General features: G+C 39.2%; 1 long non-coding RNA gene across 2 annotated transcripts; it reads right to left on the bottom strand.

The window, feature by feature from the left end:
- Positions 1-309: 309 nt before the first annotated feature.
- LOC117822455 lies at positions 310-9,042 on the bottom strand. Of its 2 annotated transcripts, XR_004633180.1 has the most exons (6): positions 8,588-9,042; positions 1,514-1,569; positions 1,327-1,408; positions 1,082-1,231; positions 627-791; positions 310-416 (listed from the first exon to the last, which is right to left on the bottom strand). It is a non-coding gene; the product is annotated as an uncharacterized LOC117822455 (long non-coding RNA). The 2 variants fall into 2 exon arrangements; XR_004633179.1 differs by lacking the exon at positions 8,588-9,042 and having other exon boundaries at positions 1,514-1,798.
- Positions 9,043-9,510: the final 468 nt, after the last annotated feature.

Raw genomic sequence — 9,510 nt, 5'->3', positions numbered from 1 at the left:
GATTTTATCTGAGGGCAACAGAGTGGGGATCCATAGCTGCACTGTATGAAGAATTAGAGACACATATCCAGACACTCAGGGCCACTGCACTGGGTTTATACTCTGCAGACTAATATCAATTGTATAAAAGCAAGGAAGGTTAAACAAGCAGGTCGTATCTACTTCTTACACCTCAATAAAACACACTGACTTGCTTCTTTAATACCAAGTACTCTATAGTCATATTGACGATGTAAATTACTTTTGACATATTTAATATTTTACTTTGAGCCAAGTGAATGCAAATAAAGTTTGTTTTCTTTAAACAGTCTTGTGTTTTATTTTCAATATACAATATTTACAGTTCTTCACATTATTCACATATCTGTTACACGGTGTATGATGATACAACTTTACACTTTTCATACAGGCAGGTTCTGTAAGAGTGAAAGAGAAGATATAGTGATGGTTAGCAGAGGAACAACAGGAAGCTTAGAGTGACTACATGTGTCACATTTTACTCTAAAAGTAAAATCTTTTATGATCAGCCATGCTGCTTTATCAATGTTCAGACTATGCTGCAGATATCAGATATATAATATTTATTCTTGTTTGTCATGTAAATGATGAAAGAAAAATATGCTTACATGTGTACAAACTTCTCTGCTTTGGATGCGTGCTTGTGCTAGTTCTGTTGGAGGTGGTGGAGGAATCCCAGGAAGATGTCCAAGTCTTCCTTGATCATCAGGTCTTAGTGTTCTTGTTTTGGGAAGTCTCTTCCCAGATTTCAATCACCTTCCAAGTATTCCTTTCTGAAAATGAGGGATGTAAAGTTACATGGGAGACTACAGTTGTGCAGTCTTATGGCTTCTTCACAGTAGATGCTCCATGTTTTGGTCGTCTTATTGTAGTAGCTTTTGTTCCCGTCACAATACAGAATTTATAATTCAACGTTAGTGAATTATTTTTTCCTCCCATGTTTTTAAAATTCCACACAGGTAAATAGCAAATATTTTAGTAATGTTGTGTTTATGAATGCATTTTGTACTGAAGGCCGAGACATGTCTAATAAGAAACTTTTAGTATTAATGCCATCACTCACATTGTTACCATCAGAGTCAGGGCTGCAGGCCTGTGGGTGTGGTGCCAGAGGAGTGTGCGCCTCATACACTGGTGAGCTGAATGAAAAGCATTTTGCAGCATACAAGAGGATGTGGTTCTGAAAGGATTCCAGGTCAGGTGTTGTGCTGTGCTGTATAGGGACAGACAGTTCATCAATCATTGCCCTCATCTATTTTAGTAAGATTCATCAATTCATAATTTTGTCTTGAAATGCGTTTGTCTTACTGAAAGTTGGTAAACTTCTCCACATCCTTCAGTCAGCGTTTATCAGGGAAGATGGATGCATGAGCCTGATGTGATGGAGAGCCTGTGTAAGACATAATGAAGAACATTGTAGGATTCACTCATCAGCTCAGTATTTGAGACTTCAATGTAGAGATCTAAAACATGATCATATAGTCTGACAACTCACCTCACACCATCCATGGCTTATCTCTGCTGCTCTCATCAAGTGGCCCATGATCACAGCTTCCAAAAGAGCAGCGGTGCTGGTCTCTGACATGGAGGAGGACACAATGCCACATTATCTGAGGAGACATCACAGTGAAACACATAATGTATTGTTCAATAAAATCCTGGGAGAATACAGAATACTGAATCATACTTACTGACATCTAAGTGATAATGTTTAGTTAGCCTGTGGTTATGTATAATAGCATTTCAGGGTCTTGTTCACACTGAGGCAGAGTAATGAGTGAAGATAACTAGCAAACAAAAAGCTGGAGGGTGATCAACATGACTTCTAACCCACTGACTTTCAGAGCTAACATTAGGGGATCCTTGTGTTTTATCACTGTGTAACTACATGCAACTTTGAGAACCCAGTATGCAATAACTCAACCCTCACCACGCAGAGCACACAGACTACTGTGTTATACCTGCAGCATGTGGGCTTTAATGCACATTATCACAGACTACTGTGTTATACCTGCAGCATGTGGGCTTTAATGCACATTATCACAGACTACTGTGTTATACCTGCAGCATGATCACAGACTACTGTGTTATACCTGCAGCATGTGGGCTTTAAAGGTGACATATCATGCAAAATTGACTTTTTAATGGTTCTCTACCTGAAATATGTGTCCCTGGCATGTCTACAAACCCCCCGAGAATGAAAAAAATCCATTCTGCCCCTGTTTTGATTTCTACACCTTTCTGTAAATGTGTGTGAAACGAGCCGTTTCAGACTTCCGTGTTTTTGTTACGTAACAACAATATCCGGTCTGTCACGGAGTCAGAGCTTGGAGCTTGTTCAGCCCATAGACTGTATAAAATAATACTGAATCCCCCCCTCCGTTTTTCATTACCTGCACAAATGTGTGCTAACAAGGAGCTTAGGAGGGAGGCATGCTAGTTGTAGGCTGTCTTAATAAACACAAAGGTCGGTTTTACTCCCCACGTCTGCAGATTTAAAGATCTAGTGGATGATTTTTATTTATCATGGATAAGTGCTAGAGCTAGTTAGCATAGCCACATAGCTACATGTTCGTAGCTTTACACTCATAAAAATGATTCAAGCCCTTCTTAGATGTGACACATTTAAGTATTGTTGTCTTTATTTAAAAATATCTAGTTTGAAAACATACACCAATATATTTAGTCAGCGAAACATAAAATGTATTAATCATATACCTTATGGGATTTATTTAATGTTGATCAACACAAAATAAATGAGTTCGAATGTGGTACCGCCCTTTGCGCATGCGTTATGCCATCGTCGCGGGCAAAACTCATTCATCACTCCTTCTGGCTGCTGGACCGTACATCGTGGGAAACCGTCTGCAGGTCGAAGTCGTTCTTTGGTAAGTATTCGGTTTTCTGTACTGTAGTACTTTAGCCTGTGCCTCGTTACTGGTGTTTTAGTACTTTTTACCAAAATACGTGCAGTGTGTTAATGTTTGTGGGGAGAACTTTAATTGTAAAGTCCGAGTTTGCGGGCTAGGTAACTTCCAACATGGCCGCTAGCTAACACGACAGCCTTGACACGAACATGGCAGCCGCAAAACTACAATTGAGAAGTGCAAACAAATATTGAAGTGAACGAACCTGGCCTCACTAATTATGTGACTCTTAGGTATGTGTGTGATAGTGAGCGGGGTGGATTGTAGACTCGACAGTCGGAGATGAAAGCACCTCACTGTCTGTCCAGTGAATCTGTTTCCCTGGGGAGCTGGACGGTTAGTCTCACCGGCCGAGCCGTGGACCATTGTACATTTATTGAACTTCTTGTTGTGCGTGTATTTTAAACATGTGTAATAGGGGGTGAGGGAGAACAGTGGGGTTAATTAAGGGAATACACCAGGTGCATGTCGTTCTGTCTCCGCTCCTTTGCACGTTGACTGCGCGCGCACACACACACACTCCGGCACGAAGCAGGTCCGCCAGACAGCTTGAGTAAAGGAGGGCTTCCCGCGCTCCCCACGCCAATTATGAGCCTCTCCTCATTCATAATCGGCTGTAAAACCTGAAAACTGTTGACTTGTAGCCAAGCTCCGCTCATAATGTCGGTTTGTTGTTATAGTCAAGCTACATATGATCTGGTGTGGACACAGTTTGCTTAATTTTGAAAGTTAACTGGTTGTTTAATGCTAATGTTTAAGGTTTCAGTGCACGACTGTTCTGTGCAGATTGACGCGTCACTGCTCCCGCAGAAGTAGAAGGCTTGCGTATCCTGCTGGAGCTGAGACGCAGCCGGAGCGCAGCTGGAGCGCAGCCGGAGCGCAGCGGAGCTGAGCCGGGGTGAGTTAACACGTTGATTTGATGAGAAACATATCTACCGATGCCTTGACAGAGTGGAGACGGATCTGGTGTACTTTGGCAGTTACACAATGAGCCTAGGAGCCCACCTGTGAGTGGATTTCACATGTTTGTTTGTTCTGTCTTAATCTTAAAAATAAAAACAGGTTAGTAGTAGTGTTGAGAAGAAACAGTCAACTTCTCAACTGTTACCATTTAACATTGATAAAGTTGGTAAACATCTTAATGTATTTATTTTTATGTTGAATATTAAAGGGTTTTAATTTTACACACACACTTGATGGATACGGTCCTACTAAAACATACTCTCCATCATCTCCTGCGGTCTCTGTCTCTTCTCCTGTCTCTCTCCCTCAGTAAAGTTTTCGGTTAAGCAATAAATGTACATTGTAGGTTACAGTAAGTCGGTTAATACATACAGGAAGGTTAAAGTTGTTCCTGTTTGTTTTACATTTTAATAAAATGGCAGAATTAAAAATAATTTCATGACTTGATCTTAGTTATGTGAAGCTTAATTTTTGCTATGAAAAATGGCTAGTCCCTTCTAAATGTTCAAATTGTATCTAATTTCATTGGTCAGTGCTTTAATTCTGTTTTGACTTGACTGTATGTTTCTGTGTATTCTGGCACTTGCTCTCACAACTTAATGTATTTTCATCTTTTGCAGTACGATCAACTTTTCCAAGCTTCTTGTGGCAGCCTCCTCGTAGTCAGCATTACCAAGCTTCTTATGCCAATGTCCCAGTGTTCAGAGTTACCAAGCTTCTTGTGGCAGCCTCTTAGTGATGGTAAGTACTTAAGTTACTTGTTTAATGCTGTTACAAGCTGATCTGTATCATTGTCATCTGTTCAATGTGATATGTGCTGATTATTATTAGTACTTTATTCTCTATTTCAGGATGATGAATGTGGCAGTGTAAAGAACTAGCTAGCATTAATTTGTTGTTGCAGCATTTTAGGCAGACTCATGGGCATTTAAGGGGCAGCTATCGCTATCCATGTCCCTACACAGATTGCCCATGCACTTTTAGTACATGAAGTAAGCTAAATTAAGTTAATTTGTACGTTTATGTTTTGATATTTGTTCTTCTTGATGATTTATTGTTGGACAATGGCAATTTTAATTTGTCTAAACTATTTATTTTTATCATTTTATCAGATTAATGCAGAGTTCTTGGGGATCACCACGAAACCACTGCAGTCAAATTTCATGTCGCAGCTGGACAACTTTTCACACAGCTGATGCAGATCTTCAAGAGCAAAGGAGGAGTGAAGGGGCAAAGAATCAAAGATGTCCTGGCAAAAATAGATTTGGTTAGTAGAAATGCATATTACAGTTTTGTCTATATGGTAAATAGCCTGTGCCTTATCCAAAATACTTGACAGTGTTTCCAATTCATTGACCTACTTCACTGGGTTGCAAGGCAACTACCAGCTCATTCGGGGCATTCAGGGGTATGTGCCCTGCTCAGTAATGCCTTGAAGATTCAATGCTCTAGTCTTCATTAGGGGTAAAAGTTTTATCAAGTTTTTTATTTATTTATTTAAAGTTTCTGGTCTCAAAATTAAGAATTATATTTTGGATCGATGTAGTGGTATGATCCGTCTTTGATGTATCGATTCAAAGACATCCCTTGTTACACCCCTAGTCAACTTGCTCCTCTCCCTGTGCCACTGTTGCACCCATATTTAGCCAAATTCTGTGTTGATTCTTCACCCCTGCTTTAGTGCGACGACATTGACATCAGGAGGGAGTGCACCCTGAGAAGCCTTGTTATCTACCTCAATGAAGATCCTGACACCGACTTCAAGGAATATCTGGTAAGTTAATACCAGTTTTCTTTTTTGTTTTTTTTTAGTTTGAAATTACTGATAGGTGCAAGAAGTTTTGGATTTGGTTTAGTGGATCCCCTTAGCTGGCAGTGGCAAACAGACTGAGGCTTTTTTGGATAAAACTTTCTCCTGCTCAACAAAAAAGCATCCTACAGGTTCGTCTCTATAGGGATGTGGTTGCCTAAATGATTATGTTGCAGCAATTACAGTTGCATGTTCATGGCTGCTGGCTGAAGTAATTTACTGGACCATTTTAAAAACCTTTAACCCGTGAGATATAATCTATTTCACTTCACATGCAGCATTTAGAAAACACTGCAAATTCATATGAAACGCATTACAGATGCAGGCCACAAAACAATTCATTTTCTACTTGTTGTGTTTAGCATTTTACTTAACACAAGTGTTCTGTGTTTGTGTTGTTGTATAGGCCTCCGCCACTGAGGATGCAGAAAGGGACATCGGCCTCACAGTCATGGGGATATACATAATCCGTCAAGATGCCGATGGCCAGCCAGAGGATGTGGGAATTATGATCGAAGGCGTCAAAGTCCTGAGCAACGTGGACAGTGTCATCATGGGGGTCATAATGATGTTTTGGCTCATTAATGCCCTTGATCTGAGCTTTCCAGACAACCTCAAGTACACTTTTGAGTTTGTCCAAAAGATCCTAATGAAGTTTCACAGAAGCAGGCAAGGGGCTGTTTACTGAACTGTTTGAATAACACGATGAACATATATGCAGCCATGGGGAGTGGAGAGAGACATTATGTAATTGTTCCTCCCTAATGAACACTGATGGGGGTTTAAGATTGGATGGACAAAGTTTGCCCACTTTACCTCCCATCCTAACTCTGAGTGTGACTACCATCCACACATCTCAAGCGGCCATTCATCTCGAGTCAACTAGCACCTCCATTCCTCTCCTCCCTGTCTAATTTCATCACTCAACTCAGGATGAAATGGACTTGAACACTGTTCAATATATTGGAGTTTTCTTTGATCGTGAATGGCTAGTACTGTTTTCATGTTGCTGTTTTACATATATAGTTACATTTAAAGGACATGTTCTCATCAAAAAATCAGAGTCTTGGTCTGTGAATGTTTAGTTTAAAAAAGAAAATGTTTTTGTTGTTTATTGCCAAAATGTGGACCAAGGGAATTTCGCATTTGCTGCTTTTTTTTTGTTTCTGTAATACTACTAGCTTTAAAGCTAATGGCAACACTACATTTATACAGGAATCACATATGTTTTTGCAGTTTCCTCTGTGTGTCTTTGTGGCACTGGGAGAAATAGGATAGCTTGGTGTTTGAATTGTTCTTTAACAAAAGGTCTTGGTGTTTGTGTTCAAGTAAAACTGAGTTCATAGTGTTTTGTATTCAAGTAAATGGGACATCTTTGTGTTTGGTTTCACGTAAATCCTCAATTCAACAACCGTGAACATATACAACCAAGATGTCAATTTTACATGAAAACAAACACCAAGATTTGAATTTTACATGAAAACAACATGCTTTGAAAATACCAACCAGGTATTGTCTTTTGTGTTTTTTTGTGATCAATCTAAGGGTGATTTTTATCTTGCTTAATATACAATTAATTACATTGGTTTGAGTTGGACAAATGTAAATAATTTTCTTTTAGTAACTACAATAATATCATCTTGGCTGTATTTGTTAAAAATGAGTTGGGCAAATGTAAATAAATAACTCTTAGTAACTACAATAATATCATCTTGGCTTTATTTGTTAAAAATGAGTTGGGCAAATGTAAATAAATAACTCTTAGTTATTTCAATAATTTCATTTTGGCTTTATTTGTTAAAAATGAGTTGGACTAATTCATTTTCATTGCATTCCATGGATATACCAAGTTTGAGTTGGGGCTACATATATGTATTGGATGGAAATCCTGCCCTCAATAAAATTGAGTTCGTCCAATGAGTTATTTCTTTGAGTGTAGCTGTAGCTGTGTACCAAGACACACGTCGACATACTGCAAATAAAACAACAAGAAACACTAAATCTGTGACCAATCCTTCAGAAAGGTCCTGCTGCCTCTCTGGCAGAGGTCGGTTTTACTCCCCACGTCTGCAGATTTGAAGATCTAGTGGATGATTTTTATTTATCATGGATAAGTGCTAGCGCTAGTTAGCATAGCCACATAGCTACATGTTCGTAGCTGTGTACCAAGACACACGTCTACATACTGATAAATAAAACAACAAGAAACACTAAATCTGTGACCAATTGTTCAGAAAGGTCCTGCTACAGGCGCCTCTCCGTCAGGATCAGATTCAGAGGGTTGAAGTAACGCGATCTCTGAGCAGCCGTGTATATTCAGCCAACATGTAAACATAAGATCAACGTGCTGGAGGGCCGAGGGGATATCCACTTCCGGAGGGGGCGTGGTCAGAGGGAAAACAGAGTGTTCTGATGAGGAATGAAGAAGAGGACTTTTCAGGCATGCCAAAATCTGATTTCAAAGTGTTTTTTTGAGCATAAACTTTAAAGACATGTTTTGGGGACCTCTTAGACCAATATATATTGATGAAAAAAGCGTGATATGTCCCCTTTAATGCACTTTATCACAGACTACTGTGTTATACCTGCAGCACCTGGGCTTTAATGCACTTTATCACAGACTACTGTGTTATACCTGCAGCATGTGGGCTGTAATCATAGACTGTATGGCTATAGTTCACATTATCACAGATTACTGTGTTATATCTGCATTACAGACAGCTTGTAGGTGCTAGCTTTGCTCAATACATGCAGCTAATGCTAATGAGCTAGCCATGTGGCTAACGCTGTTTGACCTACATACAGACGATTATTATAGTGCAATAAAATATTACATTGTGATTAACAACAGAAATGAAGCATTACATACCTGTTTCAAGGAAGAGGATCCACCCAGCATCTGTTTTCAGTCATTTTAACTCCTTTAGTTCTCTCCATCTCTGAGAAGCTATTCTGAAGTGCTTCAGACTGGGCTCTGTCACTCTCCTGTTTGCTTTCTTCATCTCTTCTGTCCTTTCTCTGTTTACCAGTCCAGCTCCAGTTTCCACCATAACTTCAAAATAATTCAAACAAATTGATTTCTTCAAGGAAAAGACCAGCGGTCACTTGTTGCTTCTCTCTCACTCTGCTCATGCCTCTCTGCTTCTCTCTGCTAAACTCAGCCAGTCTGCGTAGTGTAAACAAGGGGACACGCGGGTACTGCCGTATATCGTTCCATTGTTTTGCGCGGGAAATGGTCGGGTCGGACAGGGATTTTTGAAATAGCATTTAGAAATGACCTTTTTTAGAGCTGATAATCTCATTTTATAATGTGGATTAAGAGCAGGAACATATATAAAGGTGAGACTATTTCAAGATCACTTAAAAAGTCCTCATAGCCCCTTTAAACTTGTATTTATTAAAAGGAAACAACCTCTGTATAAAACTGCGTTTATCAAAACAACTCTTCATATGAACTTAAAATACTCTGCAACTGAAAAAGAAAATCTCTCAAACTTAAAGTACTCACAGTGGAAAAACTCAAATAAAATATGACATATCAAATATACAAAATACACAGTAACATTTAAACTCTGGCTGTATAAAACCATTTGTAAACACAAGTTAAAATGCAGCTGCAAAACTGAACAATAACTTGGATTCTGTGTTTCAAGGTGCTGCTGGTCTTAAATCTCATTAATGAATTCTTTGTAAAGCATAAAAAGTCCTCACTTTAGATCAGCTCACAAAACCATGAACAAGCATCTTATAAGTCCTTTGTGACTACCTTGATTAATCATAATTTGCTATGTA

The sequence above is a fragment of the Notolabrus celidotus genome, chromosome 1, assembly GCF_009762535.1.
Source record: "Notolabrus celidotus isolate fNotCel1 chromosome 1, fNotCel1.pri, whole genome shotgun sequence".
Classification (NCBI taxonomy): Eukaryota; Metazoa; Chordata; class Actinopteri; order Labriformes; family Labridae; genus Notolabrus; species Notolabrus celidotus.
Note: the sequence above shows the minus strand (reverse complement) of the source record. Positions and strands in the feature narration are given on the sequence as shown.